At 43.5% G+C, this 24,533-nt stretch overlaps 1 pseudogene; it reads left to right on the top strand.

Moving 5' to 3' along the window:
- The first annotated feature begins 17,956 nt into the window (after positions 1-17,956).
- Positions 17,957-18,074, top strand: LOC126485323 (5S ribosomal RNA; annotated as a pseudogene).
- The last annotated feature ends 6,459 nt before the right edge of the window (positions 18,075-24,533 follow it).

Consider the following 24,533-nt stretch of genomic DNA (forward strand, 5'->3'; position numbering starts at 1 on the left):
CCCATCAGGTCCAGCGGCCTTTAATCTTTTGAGCGATTTTAATTGTTTCTCTTTTCATCTGTCGTCTATTTCGATATCTACCATTTTGTCATCTGTGCGAAAATGTAGAGAAGGAACTACCGTGCAGTCTTCCTCTGTGAAACAGCTTTGGAAAAAGACATTTAGTATTTGGGCCTTTAGTCTGTCATCCTCTGTTTCAGTGCCATTTTGGTCACAGTGTGTCTGGACATTTGTTTTGATCCACCTACCGCTTTGACAGAAGACCAAAATTTCTTAGGATTTTCTGCCAAGTCAGTACATAGAACTTTACTTTCGAATTCAGTGAACGCCTCTCGCATAGCCCTCCTCACACTACATTTCGCTTCGCGTAATTTTTGTTTGTCTGCAAGGCTTTGGCTATGTTTATGTTTACTGTGAAGTTCCCTTTGCTTCCGCAGCAGTTTCCTAACTCGGTTGTTGTACCACGGTGGCTTTTTTCCATCTCTTACGATCTTGCTTGGCACATACTCATCTAACGCATATTGTACGATGGTTTTGAACATTGTCCACTGATCCTCAACACTATCTGTACTTGAGACAAAACTTTTGTCAGGTACTCTGTAATCTGCTTTTTGTCACTTTTGCTAAACAGAAAAATCCTCCTACCTTTCTTAATATTTCTATTTACGGCTGAAATCATCGATGCAGTAACCGCTTTATGATCGCTGATTCCCTGTTCTGCATTAACTGTTTCAAATAGTTCGGGTCTGTTTGTCACCAGAAGGTCTAATATGTTATCGCCACGAGTCGGTTCTCTGTTTAACTGCTCAAGGTAGTTTTCAGATAAAGCACTTAAAAAAATTTCACTGGATTCTTTGTCCCTGCCACCCGTTATGAACGTTTGAGTCTCCCAGTTTACATCCGGCAAATTAAAATCTCCACCCAGAACTATAACATGGTGGGGAAATCTACTCGAAATATTTTCCAAATTATCGTCTTTGTTGTAAGCTCATAGAATCACACTTATGATCGAATTTAAAAAGTGATTCGGTTACAGATCATGCTATTATGACGATATTTACAGCTCCCTCTAGGCGCTGCTCGATACTTCCCATGCTAACAAATATTATTTGTAGTGCAATGTATCTCGCTACCATGTAGACACTGTAGCAGGGGTTCTGTGATTTATCCATGGAGTTATAGGTGACGGAAGGTGATGGTTGACTGAGAATCATCACATACAGTAGACAGTGTGCTATCTGGGGAGGTCATAAGAAATGTACTACATTCCGCATCCAGTACATTGGCTTTCCAGATCTATAGTGTTACGCTTTCTGGTAGAAATTATGTTTGCGAATTGGAATCAAGTCTCTTCATTCAACCACATACTTGGGTTGCATTCTGTGGCAGTTTCTTTTAATGATTACAGCCACTGGTGAATCATATTTGTGGCACTCTCGTTTCTCAAAACGACTCACCTCTTTCGTACCTATCTGCTAAACACCCTATAAAGCAGAATTGTAACTTTCCCTCAGCCTCTGCCGCACCCTCTCTGCAGCATTGTTCATGTGATCATTCCAATTTCAGTGTCTACATGATAATCGAGACTGGACCATGGGTCACTGAAAACATATCACCTGGCCGGATGAATCTTGTTTTTTGTTATGTTTGGTCGTGCCCGTGTACGCTGTCATTTAGGACGACGGCTTCTCGAAACTCGCAACGCGCGACTGGCTCATGGCGTTGTGTGCACTATCATGCTATGCGGGACATTCAGTTGGGCTTCAGTTGGACATGTGGTAGTAGTTCAAATGGTTCAAACGGCTCTGAGCACTATGGGACTTAAACGCTGAGGTCATCAGTCCCCTAGAACTTAGAACTACTTAAACCTAAATAACCTAAGGACATCACACACATCCATACCCGAGGCAGGATTCGAACCTGCGACCGTATCAGTCGCGCGGTTCCGGACTGCAGCGCCTAGAGCCGCGTGGCCACCGCGGTCGGTTGTTCGGTACAACCTCCATGTGTCGTAAGGTCTTTATTGAAGTCCTGCATTCACTGTTTTGTGTATTTGCCAATCACACATGCACCTTCAGATGTTCCCACCAGCACTTCTTCCGATCTACGATGTTCAGGCATACAAAATTCATATTTTGTCCATCGAATTCTTCTTGAATTCATTTTCTTGACAGTGTTCGATTGTCTCATCAATTCGAAGAGCATCTCGTTATTTCTTCACTTCCAGCCACCCGAATCTCGTGCAAAGATGAATTTCAAGATTTTTTCATAAATTTCAGTAGCTTACCATCTGCCTTGATGACAATCAGTATCGCTGGAACTATAAGTGCACTGTGTGCTTAGAGTCCAGTTTTGCTGGAGAGCGTGTCTGATGTGATTGTCAATTTCGCGTTGAAGTGTATTGTGTATTAATACGCAGCTGTTAACTCTTCAACTGCAAGTTGCTGTGATTAATCGCTCTAGCGTCAAGAACAAGACGAACGTTACAGCCAGGTTTAGCCACGGCTAACAGCAGACTACAGTGACAACGAAGCCTCAGTAGCGTATCGGGCTAGGGTTTTATGTATGTCTTTACTAACAGCCTCTCGCTTAGAACACAGGACGGAGTAAGATGTATGTCAATAGGTTCTGTCGTTCGTGCGGACCGCTTTTATTTTGTCCTACACCAAGCTGCCCTGCCGTCCCACTGATGCAGGCAAATTTTAAAGAATGGACCACATCCTCTTTACCTTAGGCTCGCCATGTTATTGACGATGCTCCCAGAACAGCAAATTTTGACTAGGAGTGAGCTTTACCACTCATGTCGTGATGGCTTACAAGGAGGTGGAGGAGGTTTGGAAGATACAGTGACTGCACTAGCGTATGTCCCTCATCCTGTGGATGCGTGTTTCTAAACTTACGCAGCGGAAAGAGGCAAGTCTGTATTTATGTGAGGACACTATTTTCTGCCCAACTGAGGTGCTTGTCGTAGTTATACCTACATCTGCATTCGTGTATTAATTTTAATATCCAAAAAATGTTGTGACGTTGTACGTTGCATTTTACCGTGTAGGTTGCACCTGATGATGCGACTGTACGCTGCGAAACAGGTTGTGTTTTAATAAACAACAATTTTACCATCTGTTAGCGTAGTTTCTCCTAACATCATGCCTTTCAACAACTTCTTACTGTTTCACCAGAAACTGTACGTTAACGGAGTGCGTAAGATGCGCACTGATGACGTGAAAAAATAAAACAGAGTACATAAAGCAGCTGTTGTTGCGTGCTTATTTACCCCAAGTAATGAAACTAAGAGGCCAACATAGATGGGCGTTAACGTCTCCGCAACGCACTTTTCTGGAAGATTGAAATTTCTGTGCATTATTTCAATCACAGAAAGTGTTCGTTAAGACTCACAAGCTGCGCAAGTTGTTAGAAATGCGGAACATCTTGAGAACCTTGCCAGTGGTACTGGATTCAGCGCTTATCCTGCACCTGTTTTGTTTGAAGATTACACAAAAAAAGGGTCTGCTTTCAGCTGCTAATTGTCATTTATTGAAATATGTGTTTCGGGGTTTCAAATCATAACGATCTGGATATTGGAACTTTGTGAAACCTCAAAACTAGTCATTTGAAGAAATAAAAGTTTACGTCTTGAAACTAATTTTCTTTTTTGTGTAATATGGAACATCTATTCCTCAACACACTCCTACCCGCATCCCTGCACCTTCCCAAGTAACCGTTAGCAGACAGCCTAAGATAAACGGAACAGATAACAAATTAAAAAAAAAAAATTATTAATAAAAACTAAAAGAGGCTTTTTTCTTTTCAGACACATCCAGCGGAGAGTAGCCGGAACTAGTGAGTCATTTCCAAAAGAAAGAATATTTCGCTGCGTTTGTTGGTGCCTTCAGTGGGAAGCACAAAATTTTTTTTTGAAAACAGTAACAGTTCACTGCACAAAATTGTTAGTAAAGGAAGAACGTTACCACCCAAAACGTGGGCAGCCTTTTGCCGTGCTCAGTCTAGAATTTTTAGAGACCATAAGGACTTTCAAGATGACAGTAGCGACGTTTCACGTATCGTGTAGGGAATGATCGAAGATGAGTTGGCAAGCTGTGTAGTAGTTACCCTGAAGTCTTCAGAGATGGATGGTCACGAACGCTCGGTCTACAGTATTCGAAACAAAGCTAAGTAGCGTACTGGATTTTACGGTCACTTGTCGGAAGAATAATGAACGGTAGTTCGCAGGTAGGGAATGTCATCCGAGATTGAAAAGTTTGTGAAAGTTAAAGTTTTATTCGAAACTCGTAGTGTTATTCAATAACATCTTTAGAGAAAGGATATAATGAACTAATAGTAATACATCAGTCCCTTGTTCGTAATGAACTTCCCCAAAATATTATCAAATAATACTAATGTTGAAACAATCAGTCACTGACAGGACGAGGAGTAATTATCAACGAAACGAAGAACGATCAAGAACCTCACACAATGTATGTACGACAAGCATATATATATATATATATATATATATATATATATATATATATACTCCTGGAAATGGAAAAAAGAACACATTGACACCGGTGTGTCAGACCCACCATACTTGCTCCGGACACTGCGAGAGGGCTGTACAAGCAATGATCACACGCACGGCACAGCGGACACACCAGGAACCGCGGTGTTGGCCGTCGAATGGCGCTAGCTGCGCAGCATTTGTGCACCGCCGCCGTCAGTGTCAGCCAGTTTGCCGTGGCATACGGAGCTCCATCGCAGTCTTTAACACTGGTAGCATGCCGCGACAGCGTGGACGTGAACCGTATGTGCAGTTGACGGACTTTGAGCGAGGGCGTATAGTGGGCATGCGGGTGGCCGGGTGGACGTACCGACGAATTGCTCAACACGTGGGGCGTGAGGTCTCCACAGTACATCGATGTTGTCACCAGTGGTCGGCGGAAGGTGCACGTGCCCGTCGACCTGGGACCGGACCGCAGCGACGCACGGATGCACGCCAAGACCGTAGGATCCTACGCAGTGCCGTAGGGGACCGCACCGCCACTTCCCAGCAAATTAGGGACACTGTTGCTCCTGGGCTATCGGCGAGGACCATTCGCAACCGTCTCCATGAAGCTGGGCTTCGGTCCCGCACACCGTTAGGCCGTCTTCCGCTCACGCCCCAACATCGTGCAGCCCGCCTCCAGTGGTGTCGCGACAGGCGTGAATGGAGGGACGAATGGAGACGTGTCGTCTTCAGCGATGAGAGTCGCTTCTGCCTTGGTGCCAATGATGGTCGTATGCGTGTTTGGCGCCGTGCAGGTGAGCGCCACAATCAGGACTGCATACGACCGAGGCACACAGGGCCAACACCCGGCATCATGGTGTGGGGAGCGATCTCCTACGCTGGCCGTACACCACTGGTGATCGTCGAGGGGACACTGAATAGTGCACGGTACATCCAAACCGTCATCGAACCCATCGTTCTACCATTCCTAGACCGGCAAGGGAACTTGCTGTTCCAACAGGACAATGCACGTCCGCATGTATCCCGTGGCACCCAACGTGCTCTAGAAGGTGTAAGTCAACTACCCTGGCCAGCAAGATCTCCGGATCTGTCCCCCATTGAGCATGTTTGGGACTGGATGAAGCGTCGTCTCACGCGGTCTGCACGTCCAGCACGAACGCTGGTCCTACTGAGGCGCCAGGTGGAAATGGCATGGCAAGCCGTTCCACAGGACTACATCCAGCATCTCTACGACGTCTCCATGGGAGAATAGCAGCCTGCATTGCTGCGAAAGGTGGATATACACTGTACTAGTGTCGACATTGTGCATGCTCTGTTGCCTGTGTCTATGTGCCTGTGGTTCTGTCAGTGTGATCATGTGATGTATCTGACCCCAGGAATGTGTCAATAAAGTTTCCCCTTCCTGGGACAATGAATTCACGGTGTTCTTATTTCAATTTCCAGGAGTGTATATATACAGGTTTTAACATTTGTCAGAGGGCTGGCTGTTTCCTTGTTTTAACATTTGTCATGCTGATCCAGTTTTAAGACTTCCACCATATTTTATATCTTTCACTGAAAATTATTTTATGCTGTGTCGGCTAGTGTTATTTAACGACAGCGTAAGATAAATTTTATTAGTTTTTTAAATATTTGCCGGTGTTAATACCCTAGAATTTGTGCGCTCGAAACTCAAATGACAACAACAGCACCACCACAACCAACAACAGAAACATAATCCATCGACTAATAGGTCCGTTATATTAAAACACAGGGCTCTCCAGTCAGTACAGATGCACCAACAATTTGGTACCTAGCTTGACGGGGATGTCGTCAAACATTATATTTTCCTTTGGTGACTATGGAGTGCACAGTAGATGATATTAAAAAAAATGGTATATTAAAGAACATCCTAGAGCACCATGAATGCGTAAAGAAGAAGACAACAGGGCATGAATAAGTTTCAACGAAATCTTTATCCATTTGTGATATCAAATAACCTCGAACGATGATGATGATCGAAGAGGCAAAGAAAGATTTGTTTAGATGAAGAACAAGTGACATACTTCCTTACAATGGAAGAAACTTAATGACAGTTCGCAGAGAAATTTTCCACTGAAAGAAATGTGCCCCGAAAATGATGTAGTCTTCGTCCAGAACTTGCTACAAAGGTTCAGAGGAGAACTGAAACAGATCCAGCAAGAAACTGTTAGCCACCCAAGAGAGGTTCTGAGAATTCGCTGACAGCTTAATCCAAGGCTGTTAGCGGTAATCTGAGAAGGAGAAACCTGATAACTTTTTCGGATTAGAATGCAAACTTTGTGCGCCTGATCTCAGCTCTTGGTATTCGGGTTAATACCTGCTTTTCATAGCGGTATTCGTGTAGCCCATGAAAACAGGTCTGTTTATACTGAAGCAAAGCCATAACGGCGCATGGACGTTTCTTCCATTACTATCCGTAAATACCATCCAGTTTGAGAATTTCACGCGGCACCGACGAACTAGCTAGTGGAACGTTAGAAATAAAATTCTGAGTGGCAAATATTGTTCCAGTTATTTGTATAAACATAACTGTCGTATTATTTTAAATTATTCTGCTGCTATTTGACTGCAATATTTTGTATTTTATTCTCAAATAACCCAGATTTTAGCCTCAGGTCATATTCCCAATGGTGTGGCGCGTAACCGTTTATTGACTAGCAGATTCACACAAAGGCTGTGCTATAGGATCCAGAAATGAAATTCTGCAACTTAGTTAGGCGTTTTAGAGTTGTCCTCACTTTTACTAATGACAGATTTGGACTAAATGACCAGATATGCGTTTCTGACCAAAATTTATGTTTCATACTAGTCTGATGTCATTTGACATGTAAATAAATTAATGTACTTTATTATGGCCTAAGGTAGAAATTGGGATTGTATAACAATAAAATAAAAGTTATTAAAGTCAAATGGCGGCAGAATCATTCAAAAAATTTACCATGACTGTGGCTCCAGCTAAAATAAAAGTTATCAATAATTGTTCTAGCTCATCTGCAGACTGAAACATAAGTCATAGATATAAATGAATTTCTGAACTTGTTGGTAATTTTGTTCGGGTATATTATAATCTTCTAAATGCAAAGCTTAATCCCTCTGAAAGATTTACGGAATGGGTGTTAAATGACGGAGTTATACGTCGAAACCTTTGAAATTTTCTACCGGTGTATTCGTGAAAGTCGATACACCAGTGAGTACTTCATACTTTTGAAGAAACAGTTTTAATGTTATCAAAGAGTCATGTTCCAATCTTTTAACAATAACAACCAATCTGAACTTACTTAGCCTGGGGCAGGATACCCACAGTAGATGAGTAACATCGTAAACACGAAAAGTGACTACTTATAACTTCATAGTAATACAAAGTGATGAAAACACGAGTCTTAATGGTGTAAAGTTTCCACGCTTATGGCACTGTAAATAATTTACTTCTTTCTGGAGAGAGACTACCAATTAAGAAGACATAAAATGGCTCAGACCATACATACCTAAGTAACTTCAACTACAGCAGCTTCGTTTCTTGTATACGTTGTATACACTACATTTTGCCAGGCCAAACTGATGGTATGCGAACAACGCCAATAACTTCTACCCTATTGACGTAACAGAAAGTTCTTATAAGGTAGACTGAAGTCTTAATGATGTTGCTCCTCTAAGAAATATACATTTTATTTTGGTAAGAGAGTTGATACTAACGATAACTGACGAAACAGATTAGTAAAATAAATGTCGTGTGACTAGGTCCTCCCGTCGGGTTGACCGTTCGCTGGGTGCAAGTCTTTCGATTCGACGCCACTTCGACGACTTTCGCGTCGATGGGTATGAAATGATGATGATTAGGACAACACAACACCCAGTCCCTAAGCGGAGAAAATCTCCGACCCAACGGGGAATCGAACTCAGCCACTTAGGATTGACACTGTCGCACTGACTACTCAGCTACCGGGGGTGGACAACAGATTGGTAACATGACCATTATGAACTGCTCCAAATTTTGAGGAAATGACATTATGGCTCCCGTAAAAGATTGACTTAAATGTTCCATTAACTTTAACTTACAGCACTCATCTGCCCATTAATACTGTAACGGCTGCAATAGTTGGACGTGGTTAACACAACGAACCTCTTAAAAGTACCGTAATTCATTTACAAAACGTGATTCTTGTCATTACATGAGCTGGAGCACGCTGTACATACAGCAACAAAAAAGAATCGATACTGCTCTCGTTATTAAGGAACAAGCAGTCGTACCGCGTTAGTGAACAGTAATATGGCTATGGTAATCCTGGCAAAACGGCAATTAAGTTAGGTATTGAAGTATGCGATACTAATGGTGTCACAATCCAAGATGACGTCTACTTGACTATGAAGGTGTGGGTTGCCAAAATGCAGGGGTACGCTCAATGAGCTTTCAACCTGAAATATGCACATATGACTTCATCTAGAGATAAATGCAGTAATTTTGAGAATTGGCAAAAGATTGGGACTGATGCTCTCAGATGTTAAGTCCCGTAGTGCTCAGAGCCATTTGAACCATTTAAGTCATTTTTTGCAAATGATTAAAGAAACTTTCCAAGTTCTATGGACTCACAAATTATATATTTGCCCATGCAAATTTTCAGTATTAATTATTAAAATACACACAGCTCGCTTATTGACACGTCTTAGTCAATAAACCCACTATCCAATAAACTGTATCCCATAACGCATACCCCATAACCAATGACTCATAAGATACACCTAGCACCTAATGAGTAATCCTTAGCACATAATGCCTGATACCTAATGCCGAACATCTAACGCCTAGTTCCTCGTGTGTAACGGAATACGAGTAACGCTTGACGGCTGTCCCATAATGCATAATGGTTATGGGTTAAAGGTTATGGATTACATGTTATGGGTTAATGGGCTACAGGTTATGCGTTATGTGGTTTAATATTAAAGTAGTGCCAATACGCGAGCTGCATGTATCGTGTAAGTAATACAGATAATTTGGATGTGGAAATATTAAATTTTTAGGGTCCATAGAGCTTGCCACGTTTGTGAAATCTCTATATGTAAAAGGCAATGTCTGACTGGCTCATTCACTGACTCATCGCATCCCAGCCCAGTCCACTACGGACAGACACCTGAAATATGGCGAGGGAGTTGTTCGTATACTGTAGGCGTCGTTTGAGAAGGGATTTTTCGAAATTCCACGCTTGAGGGGTGAAACAGGGGACAACAGGTTTTTTTTTAAAAAATGTCGTTATTAAGGCAATTTTGAAACTACTCCTATGAAAATTGGTATTGTGTTTCTCGATCAGGAATGAAGACGTACGTGCATTTATAGAAATTTAACGTCCACGTGAGTGAAATAGAGGATAACAGTTTTTCTGAAAATAAATCATTATTAAAGAATTACTGAAGTATTTGTAAAGCTACTTATATGAACATTTGATTTGCCTTCTCTGTTAGATAAAAAATTACGAATTGGATTTTTGTTGGAAATTCAACACTTAAGGAGGTGAAATAGGGGGTGAAAGGTTTTATATAATATTTCATTCTGAAAGCATTTTTAAGCTAAATCTTTGAAACTTAATATTTGGATTCTCGGTTATAAATGAGAAAAAAATACGTGTTTCATTGTTTCTGGAAATTCAACCCTTATGTGGGTGAAATACGGCCAGACTGACTCAATGGCTCATCATCGCCCAGCCCAAACCGAAATTCCACTATGAAGTGGGAGAAGTAGGAGATGAAATTCTTTTTTAAAATGTGTAGATGTTATACCAATTTTGAAACAAGAACTACGAAAATTATTATTTCGCTTCTTAGTCAGAAATTTTGAAAAAAAGTGTTTCAGCATTTTTGGAAATTTCACCACTGAAGTTAAGTTTCCAAAAATGCTCAAATACTTTTTTTCTACCACTAAGTCCCCCCATTAACCATTGACCTTGCTGTTAGTGATTGGGAAGGGGTGGGGGGTGGCCTTACATGCCTCAGCGATGCATTTAGCTGTGCCGTAGGTGCAGCCACAGCGGAGGGTTATTGTTGAGAGCCCAGACAAACATTTGGTTTCTGAAGAGGGGCAGCAGCTTTTCCAATAGTTGCAGGGGCAACAGTCTGGATGATTGACTGAACTGACCTTGTAACGCAATCAAAATGGCCTTGCTGTGCTGGTACTGCGAACGGCTGAGAGTAAGAGGAAACTACAGCCGTAATTTTTTCCGAGGCAGTAAGCTTTACTGTAAATGATGTTGGCATCCTCTTGGATAAAACATTCCGGGGGTAAAATAGACACCCATTTGGATCTCCCGTCGGTGGCTACTCAGGAGGATGTCGTTATTAGGAGAAACAAAACTGCAATTCTACGAATCGGAGAGTGGAATGTCAGAACCCTTAACCGGTCAGGTAGGTCAGAAAATTTAAAAATGAAAATGGATAGGTTAAAGTTAGTGAAGTCCAGGACTTCTGGTCTGGTGAATACAGGGTTATAAACACAAAATGAAATAGGTGTAATTCAAGACTAGGTTTCATAACGAATAAAATATAGGAACGCGGATAAGCTACTATGAACAGCATAGTGAACCCATTGTTGTAGCCAAGATAGACACGAAACCCACATCTACCACAGCTGTACAAGTTTATATGCTAACTAACTCCGCAGATGATGAAGACATTGGAGATAAAAGAAATAATTGAGATAGATAATGGAGACGAAATTTTAATAGTCATTGGAGTCTGGAATTCGATAGTGTTAAAAGAAAGGAAAGGAAAAATAGTAGGTGAATACGTACTGCAGGAAAGAAAGGAGCCGGCCGATGTGGCCGAGCGGTTCCAGGCGCTTCAGCCTGTAACCGCGCGACCGCTAAGGTCGCAGGTTCGAATCCTGCCTCGGGCATGGATGGATGTGTGTGATGCCCTTATTCTAGTTAGGCTTAAGTAGTTTTAAGTCCTGGGGGACTGATGACCACAGATGTTAAGTCCCATAGAGCTCAGAGCCATTTGAACCCTTTTACTGTTCATTCAGTTCAACTGATCCTGTAATTCTTCTCCACTTTCACTGAGAATTGCAATGTCATCAGCAAATCCTGTCGTAGATATCCCTTCAACCTGAATTTTATTCCCGCTCTTGAATCTTATTTTTATTTCTGTCATAGCTTCTTCAGTAACAGATTGAACCGTAGAGGTGGAAACTGCACCCCTTTCTTGCCTCCTTTTTAATACGAGCACTTCGTTGCTGGTCTTCCAATCTCATGGTCCTCTCTTCGTTTTTGTATACATTGTACATCACGCGCCTTTCCCTGAAGTCTACTCCCGTTTCTCTCAGAATTTTGAGCATCTTCCACCATTTCAAATTGTCGAAGGAATTTCAAAACGAGTATCTTGATTTTCTTTAATGCTACTTTCATTGTCAACCGCAAAGATAGAACCGCTCTCCGGTGGCATCACCGTCCCTGAAGCCAAACTGATCGTTATCTAACAGGTCCTTAACTATCTTTTTCATTCTTCTGTACATTATTGGCAACAGCTTGGGTGTATGGGATGTTAAACTGATTTTGCGATAGCTTTCGCACCCATCTACCCTTTCCAGATTCAGAACTATGTGGATGGTAATATTCTGAAAATTTGTTGGCACACCGCCAGTCTCATAGATTCTACACATCTACTTGAGTAGTCGTTTAGTTTCCGACCCCCCCCCCCCCCCCAATTATTTTAGAAATTCAGATGAAATGTTATCTACCCCTTGTAGTTTATTTAATCTCATGCCTTCGAGAGTCTTCTGACTCTAATACGGGATCCCCTACATCTTCCTTACCGACTCCAGTTTCTTCTTCTATCAAGCCATCAGCGAGTCTTCCCCCCTCGAAGAGGAATTCGGTGTACTCTCTCTACCTGGCATGTCCGCCATTTCTTCTGTGTTAAACAGTGTATTTACCTCTTCACTCTACCGCTAGAGGGCTCCGAACCGTAGGGTGTAACATAGTGCTGTGTTACGTAACTATGTCGGTGCTTGGGTAACAGCGTGCGGTAGCGTAATCGAGTTTCTAACTGCAGAAAGCGTTCCTCCATCAGATATCCGTAGAAGAATGAAACCTGTATGTGGTGGTGATTCTGTCAGTATCAGTAATGTGCGAAGACAGGTTGTTCGTGCTCTTGATGAAGCAGTGGAAACAGTGATCTTAATCTCAACGTGTGTGATAGAGCCCGGATGGGCGACCGCATGCGGCAACCGACGATATTTGACGGATTCGGCTTGAGGAATTCATCAGAAGAAATTATTGGAGAACGCAGACACAGCTCGCTAGCAAGTGTGGCGTATCACAAGAACGTGTATAGAACTGTGGTATAGAAAACTCTTTACACGATGGATGTCTCGAATGCTCAATCCTGATATGAAACAGATGACATTTCACATCTCTCAACAATTTCTTTTACGTTTTGAGCGTTTGTCCTCTTTCAACAATTTCTTTTGGGTTTTGAGCATGACGATGATGGGTTCCTTAACAACATTGTGTCAGATGATGAAAGCTGCGTTCACCATTTTGACCCCGAGAGCAAGGGATCATCAGTGGAGTTCAGCCATAAATGTTCACCGACACAGAAAAAGTTCAAGTCCATGCCATCGGTATATAAAGTCATGCTCACAGTGTTCTGGGATGTGCAAAGTGTGATGAATTTCGAACTGAAGTCTGAAGGCACCATGATAAACTATGCAAAGTATTGTGAGACCCTCACAAAACTGAAAGCACGGATTCGAAGAGTTCGTCTGCACATGGAGCACCTTCTCCTTCAGCATGAAAATGCCAGACCACGCACGAGTACCGTGGCATCTGCGACAATCAGACGCCGTGGGTTCACTGTCAGCGATTATCCTCCATACAGTCCCGACTGAAATCTGCTGGGGACACTTTCAGTGAGGGGTTTCAATGTCTGTGGAGCCATGGCAGCCCATTCTTCATCAAGGACCAAACTGGAGAAGAAAATAATATCGAATGCTAGGATCGGGAGCGAAACTGGCGTTAAAATTCATCCAAAGGCGTTGCATCTGGTTCAGGACAGGACTCTGGGCAGGTTAGTCCATTTCAGGAATTTTAATGTTTTGAAAGTGGCTGCGCTTCAGCAACTGTGCATGCAAGACGGTCAATGGATGGAAATAATAGCCAACCAGTTGCCAAATGTAGGATTGTTATAGATTGACCATGGTTCGACAGTTTTAAAACTACCTTCTTCAGAAGGTATTGTTCGTAGAATCACGTATTATCTCTATCCCATTGTGAACCGTTGACATCTAATAGATGTGGGTGTCATCCACTTAATCACTCTTTAAAATTCATAATTTAAACGTATTAGTTGTACAGTAGGAAGGTTGACAATGGAAGCAAGTCTAAAGAAAAATCAAGACACATTCATACGATTTGTCGAACTGTAAGAAGCGTTCAGCAATGTAAAATAACGCAATATGTTCGAATTTCTGAGAAAAACAGGGGTAAGCCATGGGGAAAGACGGGTGATACACGATATGTATAAGAACTAAGAGGGAAAAATTAGGCAGGAAGGCCAAGAACGTAGTGCTCGGATGAAAGAAAGTGTAAGACAGGCATGTACTACATCACTCCTTTACATTGAAGAAGCAGTGATGGAAGTAAAAGAATGGTTCAGCAGTGGTATTAAAATTCAAGGTGAAAAGATTTCAGTGATAAGATTCGCTGATGACATTGCTGTCTTCTGTGCAAGTGGAGAAGAATTACAGAACGTGTTGAACTGAATGAACAGCCAAGTGAGTAGAAAATATGGATTGAGAGTAAATCGAAGAAAGTCGAAAGTAATGAGAAGTAGCAGAAATGAGAACAACAGGAGACTTAACATTAGGACTGATGGTCACAAAACAGACGAAGTTAAGAAATTCTGTACCTAGGCAGCAAAATAACCCATGATGGACGGAGTAAGGAAGACGTAATAGGCAGACTAATAGGCAGACTACCACTGACATATAGTGCATTCCTAGCCAAGAGGTCTGCTGGAATCAACTGTAGGCATTGTATGGTAGTGAAACATGGATTGTGAAAACCGGAACAGAAGAGAATCGAAGCATTTGAGATATGGTGCTGCAGACGAATGTTGAAAATTAGGTTGTCTGGTAGGTAAGGAATGAGGAGGTTCTCCACAGAATCGGCGAGGAAAGAACTGTATGGAAAACAAGAGAAAAAGGGACGGGATGGTACGACATCTCTTAGGACGTCCGGAAATAACTTCAGAGCTCTAGAGGCAGGCCGGCCGTTGTGGCCGAGAGGTTCTAGGCACTTCAGTCTGGAACCACGCGACCGCTACGGTCGCAGGTTCGAATCCTGCCTAGGGTATGGATGTGTGTGACGTCCTTATGTTAAGTCCCAAAGTGCTCAGAGCCATTTGAACGATTTGCCAGAGGCAGAGAGCTGTAAAGAATAGAAACTGTAGAGGAAGATAGAGATTGGAATACATAGAGAAAAAAATTGTGGACGTAGGATGCAAGTACTACTTTGAGATGAAGAGGTTGGCGCAAGATAGGAATTCGCTGCGGCTTGCAGCAAAACGGTTAGGAGAATGATAATTAAAAAAGAAAAAGAAAAGAAATAGAAAAGCAATGTGCACTCTGAGTTGCAGCACCACAATGTCTTAATTTGGCTCTTGAACAAAAAGGACGGACGACCACTTCTTTATCGTGTAATATATTGCCCCTAATTTTTGAATCCCGTACCACTCTCTGACGGTGGAAGTCCAGGTTGCAGGCAAGAGGTAACATAACTACTAACTATATTACGTATCAACGTTGCTGGTTTACGATGGTCGACACCCATCGAGTGGTCAAGTCAACACTAACGCCTTATGAGTGGCCGTAACAGGGCTATCGTTAATCATGGTCGGCATCGGAGTTCTCAAGGATGGTGAGAGGTACAGAGTGTCGGAACCAGTGCCGGAGAGTCGTGGTGCCAATGATTTGTAAGCCAGCGACCGCGTCGCCCAGGCCTTCTACTTTGACACAGAGACGCCTTGCCTTCTCTCGCGTGGTCGTCTTGGGAGTGGCCATGTCTGTTTCCTCGTGGAGGGTAGCCACCCTCATGAGGGGAGGGGCATGCAGGCTCCACCGAAGCACCTTATTCTGCAGGCGCTAGAGGGTCTGCATCCTGGAGGCACGAATCGTAGCCCAAGCTGTGGAGCCATAGGTGAGGGAAGGGTGGATAACAGTCCGGTACACAGCCGGAGGTTGCTGTCGAGGTTCAGTTCCCTGCTGGTGAAGATTGGGTACAATGATTTTTATCGGCTTGAGACCTTTTTGAGTTACATATTCCGCATGGCGATGGAAGAGCAGTTTTTTTATACATCCGGACACCTAGATATTTGGTATCAGGGGACCATGGGATCTGGACACTTGCAATAGTGACTCTACATTAGTGTGCCGTAGTTTTGGAGGCATTGAGGGCAATCTTGTTGGAACGACGCCAGGTCACTGTCACGTGCACCTACCTCTGAATGCGAGCAATGAGCTGGTCTGCGTTGCGGCCAGTGGTATAGAGGCACCGTATCATCGACGTACTGGGCCAGGTGGCAATGTAGGAGGACTGGCATATCATTAACATAACTGTTAAAAAGTACCTTCGTAACTACTACGATGCCAAAATAGCTCAGGAACTCACAATATTCATCAAATGTGAAAATCAACTTTGGCTGTGCAGAAAGTAGAGCTAGGATCGCGAACCGACGAGAAGGCGCCTGCTTCTCTTCCTAAACCGTGCTGAGGTAAGCCGCGAGGCCCTGGCCGGTCCTTTAAACTTTAAAGCGTCCCGGGAGACGCCGGTCCCCTGAATGGAGTGCGCAAGGTCACCCGCGGCAGGTGCAGCGGCCCGGCCGCCTCGCCAGCGACGCCTCTGCTGGCTGCACTCGGAAACAGGTGGGCGGACTCCGCTCTCCGTCAAGCCGGCTTCTCCTCGTAAAGGAGACTCGCTGGAGCGAAATGTCAGGATATGTAAATGGATCGTAAGTTAAGATAAAAGTTTTCTGGGTATGGTACAGCGTCGTAATGTAAAATAACTGTCATTGAATAAAACCGACGTTTCGGCCACAGCTGCAGCGTTCTCCGTTTGCATCTACTGCTTGTGGCAGTTCCCTTCTAAAAAAGGAGGAGGCTTCTGTGTGACAGTAACTGGATAGCCTAGAATCCTAGGGGATATTAAAACTAAACTCCGACACTCGCCCTGTAGACCATACGACGTCAACCGGCAGCAGTGTCATCCTCTGCCATTGGGCGTCGTGCAAGTGTAGCATGGAGAGCTGGAGTCATCACACCGCTCTTCCGGCAGTTGCCGACCTTGCGAGACCTAGGAGCCGCTACTTTTCTTTCAAGGAGCTTCTCAGTTGGCATCACTAGGCTGAGTGCACTCTGTTCCGGGTCTTTCCACCACGGAAAATTCCCTGGCAGAACTCGGAATTGAGCCCAGATCCTCTGAGTCAAACGCGGGCACTACAGTAAAGCATAAACATGATTTAACGCGGAAGAACCACCACATTAATGAGCCTAATTAAAAACCCTTTCGGAGACCTATGTTAACCCGCATCAGAATGCATCCGAAATCTTCAACGCTGAGATTCAAATGGTTCAAATGGCTCTGAGCACTATGGGACTTAACATCTGTGGTCATCAGTCCCCTACAACTTAGAACTACTTAAACCTAACTAACCTAAGGACATCACACACATCCATGCCCGAGGCAGGATTCGAACCTACGACCGTAGCAGTCGCGCGCAACGCTGAGAAAACATCTGAATCGAAAGTATAAATTCCGGACATATTACTGAAAATAAAATGAGCACACTTTCATGTAAGTTCAGTCCGTAAAATTAACTATTGATCACTGGGTTAAAAACATTGTGGGTGCTGTGCCTTGTAGAACTAACTTCCTTAACTACTTGAAAACTTACAATGATAAATGTAGTCCTACCTGACGCAACCATAAACACATTACTCCAGAATACATACAGCGAACATACATAAAACCGACAGATTCAGGATTCCTGACATGAAACGGAGGAAAAATTGTCGTATGAATATGTGTCCACAAATGCATCGTTGCAACGGTGGGTGGCGCTAACGAATCAAAGTTCCTCTGACCGTGTGTTCCTTGTGTGTTGCAGGCTGTGTGATCGACGCAGCGTACTGTAAGCAGAAGAATGTGCTGGTATAAGAACAGATATTCATGACGCGAATAAGTTCAGAGTGTGCTTGTGTACGGCGAAGCAGATGAAAACAGTCGACAGACAGCGCGCTGTACCAGAGCAAGTACCCTCACAGATGCCAAACACATCACACAACATTTCAAGTCTTTTTGTACGTTTGGGTCCTTTCAGACAGACGAACCAGCAGGTAGGCGGCGGATTGTGGGTACACCTGATTTGGAGGACCGTGTTCTATAGCATACCAACGGCCTTGCCGCAGTTGTAACACCGGTTCCCGTCAGATCACCGAAGTTAAGCGCTGTCGGGCTGGGCTAGCACTTGGATGGGTGACCATCCGGTCTGCCGAGCGCTGTTGGCAAGCGGAGTGCACTCAACCCTTGTGGGGTAAACTGAGGAGCTATTTGACTGAGAAGTAGCGGCTCTGGTCACGTAAACTGACATACGGCAGGGGGAGCGGTGTGCTGGCCACATGCCCCTCCATATCCGCATCCAGTGACGCCTGTGGGACTGTTCGGGAGGAGTTTAGTTTTAGTTTAGTACTATAGCATACTGAGACGAAGCTTCATGCAAGTGACACGCCAAAAAAAAAAAAAAAAAAGGTTCAAATGGCTCTGAGCACTATGGGACCTAACATCTACGGTCATCAGTCCCCTTAGAACTTTGAACTACTTAAACCTAACTAACCTAAGGACATCACACAACACCCAGCCATCACGAGGCAGAGAAAATCCCTGACCCCGCCGGGAATCGAACCCGGGAACCCGGGCGTGGGAAGCGAGAACGCTACCGCACGACCACGAGATGCTGGCGACACGCCAAAATGGTGTATCCAAAGTACGATTAAGTGTATCCTGCAGGACAACCGCAGCTATCACTATCACCTGCAGTCCCATGGAGGCAACTTCGAACATCTGTTGTGGCATGGATTCGATGCAGCTCTGTACTGTGTTCGTGGATGATTTGTTTTCGTTGTATGTGATGTGTTGGCAGAAGAGCCAACACCGTGTTGCTAGAGGAGGCCGAAATGCACGCGTTGAAGCTCACGCAGACTGGCGTGAGGTCTGGAACAAGGTAAAGTAATTATCCTATCAAGAAAAGAACGTAGTTGCTTGAATACTTAACTTTAATCCATAATTGGAGAACATCGCTCTTGATGATACATTAATAACAATTTCAATATAATCTGGTAATGGCGCCTTGCTAGGTCGTAGCAAATGACGTAGCTGAAGGCTATGCTAACTATCGTCTCGGCAAATGAGAGCGTATTTGTCAGTGAACCCTTCCTAGCAAAGTCTGCTGTACAACTGGGGCTAGAGCTAGAACGTCTCTCTAGACCTGCCGTGTGGCGGCGCTCGGTCTGCAATCATTGATAGTGGCGACACGCTGGTCCGACGTATACTACCGGACCGCGGCCGATTTAAAGGCTACCACCTAGCAAGTGTGGTGTCTGGCGGTGACATCACAGTATTCACACCGTCCCTTTCCAGACAAATGTTCATCGGACCTGTTTACCTCTATTTCGAGTCACGAATCTGTCCCTTTAGTTTGTAGTCTTATTAATGTTCACCCTATATACACTACAAATACTGATTATTTTAAGTTGCCTTATTAGTCTAAACTCTCGAGAAAACAGCGGCTGGTGATTTCTCGCCTCAGACGCATCTACTTCAGTCTTCCGACTATTCTACGGAAAGCAATAAAATTCTCTGTTTTTCTGTTCCACCATGCTTTCCATGTAGGCTCCATGTTTTAAATAACTTTGCTGACAATGTAGCCATTAACTAACGCTTTTACCACGAGAACTATTAAGGCTTCGGATATCAAATCTGAAGAACTATAACAGTTCTGATACAGGTGTGGATTGATATCTAGATCACCTAGAAAGGTTTTGCAGCTACACAAGGTACAGATTACAAATAGGTTGATGATGTTCAAGTAAGTTCAAATGTGACTGTTCTTTAACTGTGTTAACCTGGAAAGGAAACACGAGGGTCGTCAGCGCACGTAAACTAACGCTGACTGATGATACTTTTTAAATAAAATGCGTCTCTGGTAATAAATACTTGCATTTCAACTCGGAAAAGACGTCTTGTCTACACATAAATATTTGTACAGCTTCTGCGAAAAACAGCCACTCCAACTAACTTGATTCAAAAATATTTCGCTACTTCAGTGAGCAGTTTTGATTCAGACACTTAAAGCTTTTGTTGTTCCATTTGTTAGACTCAGCGTGAAAATTTTCAGTATTTCCTTTGGCAGTTAAAGACACATGTCCACATTTTCAAAGCCCTAAACGCCGTTGTTAGTGAGACTTGATGAGTCCTGAACACTTGAGCAGTACTGGACTAAAACAAGAGATTTGTGAGCAGTCTCTGTTGGAGATCAAATGCAGATTCCCTGTATTCTGCTAAAAAATTAAACCCGTTGAGGCTACAACTGAGCATATGTGGCCCCTTCTCTTCATTCCGTACACAGTGTTTCTCCGAAGTATTTGTTTGGCATGACTGACTCTACATGCGACTGTAGGCAAAGGATACTGAGATTATCTTGAAACTTTGCAATTGGCTGATACTTTGTCTAGACCGAACCTGCTATTACGAGATAATAGTACAGAATTTACTTGTAGATAAAACAAAATCGTACGACATAAACAATGTCTTATTATACTTCCTCGTTGCTCATCGGAATTACCTCAGTGTCTGTAATTGATTCTCCATTACATGCTACGTCCTGCTTCTCAGGTTTTCGACCCAGTCGCAAATCTGGTCAGTTATCCCATAATAAATCGTCGATGTGATTTTGAAAGAAAAGCTTTTTGAAAATTTAGAATCATCGAAAACATCCGGTTTGTTCTTTCCATGACGTACACTGATCAACCAGAACATTATGACCACTAACCAAATAGCCGGTATGTCCACCTTTCGCGATCGTGTTGTAGCATGCAAGCAATGAGGCCTTCGTAGGTCGCTAGAGGGAGTTGGCACCACATCTGCACCCACAAGTCAACTAATTCCCATAAATTGCGGGGAGGGGCGATGAGCTGTGACGGCACGTTCAATCACAGATGTCTTCGACTGCGTTCTGACCTGAAGAGTTGGGGTACCAGCACATCTACTGGAACTCGCCACAGTGTTCCTCGAACCACTCCATCACACCATGGCCGTGTGACATAGCGCATTATCTTATTGAAAAATGCCGCTACCGTCGGGAAACATGGTCGTCATGAAGGGGTGTACGTGGTCTTCAACCAGTGAACGATATTCCTTGGCCGTCATGGTGCCTTGAACAAGCTCCAGTGGACCCATGGATGTCGACGTGGATGTTCCCCAAAGAATACTGGAGCCGCCGCCAGTTTGACTGCGTTTCGCAGTTTTGAAGGACGTGTTGCCCAGGAAGACGACGGATTCGCGCCCTTCCATTGGCATGATGAAGAAGGTATCGGGATGCATCAGACCATTCAAAGCTCTGCTACTGCACCAGCTGGCCAAATCAGTTGCAGTCATCGATGTCGTCGTGTTAACATTGGCACATGCATCAGTTATAGGCTGACTGTGTGTGACGGTCGCTCAGTGTCAGCTTTGTTGGTACACGCGGACTTCCTGTCTTTGCTCTCAGGAGAATTCATAGAACGGTTAGGCACTGTACTGTTGCGAACTTATACGATTCTGGACTTGGCCTCCGGGTTGGAAGTCGTCATTGAGTACGCAGCGTTCAGTGATTGAGAGCACTTCTTCTGCCTATACTTACGTTAAGACATTATTTGAACTCCGTCCTCGTGGCTGGGAGTTTGCGTTTCTCGTCTGTAGAACATAGAGAGGAGAAGACAGTATTAGAATATATTAGTCAGAGGACCGCCTACTGCCGTCCTAGTGTTCGAAAGAGTTTTATTTTGTGGCTGGAGTTCTTCCCTCGTTGCACACGTGTACCAGAACCATCACTCCGACGAACCGGACGCAGTACATACGGTGATATTGCTAATTGCTTCAGCTTATTAGGGCTATAAAGCTAAACTGCTGTGATCACGCTAGTTTATTTCCACTGAGGTTCCACACCACCGTAGATCATCTCCGAAAGTAGTGTCTTCTAGTGTTTGGTACGTAGACGATGTCAGTCATTTCGCGTTGTCTATGTTAGATCGTGTGGCCATAAAATGGGGCAGAGTTAAGCAATTAATCAGCAATTTTTAGTCACGAAATGTGGACAATTGTAATATAAAGGTTTTTTTTAATCTACAATAAATGTATAATGAGAAACAACATTTATCATTTAGTAGTATTATTTGCCTTAATCATTCATTTAAGTTGAGGTTGCAATTTATATGTTAAAGAGCATTAAGAGATCCTAAGTTCTGCTTCAGGGGGTAGTCAGACAGAGCCAAATCATCATTTTAGCGTTCAATATTTTCCGTTGCGCACTTGCATTTTACACCCGCCTGGAGTAGCATCTTGGAACATTTGCGCCTGCCATCTCAGGACCATATACGGACTGCCTGAAACATTCTATATCCTCTCGCAACATTGATTAGAGACTAGCTGCAGCCGAAGCCGGACTAAGGAATTGCCGTCCCATGCGCATGTTGCCGTTAGTACCAAAATGCGTGGCGTGACCGGGAAGAGTGGACTGGTGACGAATGGCTTCGCATTATATTCAGCGGTGTATTCAAGTTCTGCACTAACCCAGATGACCGTAGTATGCGAGTATGACGGCGACCTCTGCAGAGGCCCCGTTATTATAATGTCTTGGAGATGCACAGCAACGTTGCTCCTGGTGTCATGGTGTGGGGTAGCACAGTCAATAGTTTTAAAAATATAAGAAATCAGATATATCGGTATTTAAAAATAATATCTTTATCGGTCTAGATATATCGACGGAGTGTATCGATAAATATCGACGAAAAAAATATCGACATACCGGCCCATAAAAAAAAAAATATATATCGGTTTCACACTGTAGATACACTACTGCTTTTAGAGCTGTATATTTCAGTATTGATTTATTATTAGCTACTCTGTACATCAACAACCTAGCCGCCTGCTTATCCCCCTTAAAGTAAGAACTGAAAGAACAACAATGCACGTTCACGCTCGGAGATAACCACTTTGCTGACAGTGGTAAGCGGCACAATGAAAGATATCCGATGGGTCCGTCGTACGGTTTCGCCACATACCGGATTTGTCCGGAAAACGTAATGCCGACTTATCTTTTTTTTCATTTTGCAAACTCTAGCGAACTTGCAGTTGTAGTGTCAAAATTGTGTCGTGAAGTTAAACATTGCATTTTCTGTTAGTAGTACCAAGCGCCGATTAGGCCAGCATTTCCCCTCGCTCGTCGCCGACCGCAGCGAAGATTAGTCTTGTAATTTACATTATTGGTCATCATTTTCAGCAAATGTTTTGAAGAATGCCGATGTGAAGAAATATCACACTATTTGCGTTCAAAATTGTTTCTTAACGCAAATGGTGTGCTGTTTCTTCACATCGGAAATCTTGTTATTCCATTCGTACTGCCACTACCCAGTGCAATCTTATTTCTGCAACCTATAATTGTTTCACACACAAAAAAAATGGCTCTGAGCACTATGGGACTTAACATCTATGGTTATCAGTCCCCTAGAACTTAGAACTACTTAAACCTAACTAACCTAAGGACATCACACAACACCCAGTCATCATGAGGCAGAGAAAATCTCTGACCCCGCCGGGAATCGAACCCGGGAACCCGGGCGCGGGAAGCTAGAACGCTACCTGTTTCTCACAGTCAAAGAGGAAGACTGGACGTGATGAAAGCTCAAAGGCTAGTAAAGCTCCCACACACAATGAAAGTAAAATTATGTTTTACAACATTTTCAAAAGAACAATTTCAAACATTTGCCGAAAATTGTAAAAGAAATGTAACAGAAAGTACTTATATCGGTATTTTCGTTGTGATGTCGATGTATCGGTAAAGCATGTCACCGACAGTCATCGATATTTTGTGGAAAAAATATCGATGTATCGATATACTGAAATGACTCCTAGTCAGAGCTGGTAGTGGCTGAGGGAATTCTAACGGTACAATGGTACGTGCTCATGTTATCTCTCACGTGACAGTATCGTGGCACTATTTTTCACCAGGAGCATGTCCATCCACCGTCTGTTCGATGTTGAGGCATTCCCGTGGCCAACAAGATCCCTAGATTTTATCGATATAACACTCATAGGGACCAGCTCGGACGTCAGCTCCATCACGGTGCCAGTGTCTTGGAAATCAAGGACCAGCTACAAGAGATGAGGGTCAGTTTATTCCAGGAGACGATACAACAGCTTCCCAGCCACATCTGTACAAGCATTCAAATGGCTCTGAGCAATATGCGAATTAACTTCTGAGGTCATCAGTCGCCTAGAACTTACAACGAATTAAACCTAACTAACCTAAAGACATCTCATACATCCATGCCCGAGGCAGGATTCGAACCTGCGACCGTAGCGGTAACCCGATTCCAGACTGTAGCGTCTAGAACCGCACGGCCTCTCCGGCCGGCGCAAGCATTCAAGCCAGAGGGCATTTAAAGTCATACTGATAAGTGAACTCGCACTGCCAAGTTCTTAGTAATGTGACTCGATATTGTAATCACTGAAAGAACAACATTTAGCGTCTCGATCCATGAAGTTTTAATACGTTTCCTCCTCCTTTCTTTGTGCTTCACTCTTTCTCCAGCCAGTGCGTTTACAAGTATTTGCAATACAGTAAATACAGTATGATAACCTAGTCTGACATTATCAAGCAGTAACGTGCGTCTGATAAACGAACTACATAAAAAGTATTCGACAGTACAGAA

This window comes from Schistocerca serialis, chromosome 6 (genome assembly GCF_023864345.2).
Source record: "Schistocerca serialis cubense isolate TAMUIC-IGC-003099 chromosome 6, iqSchSeri2.2, whole genome shotgun sequence".
Taxonomy (NCBI): Eukaryota; Metazoa; Arthropoda; class Insecta; order Orthoptera; family Acrididae; genus Schistocerca; species Schistocerca serialis.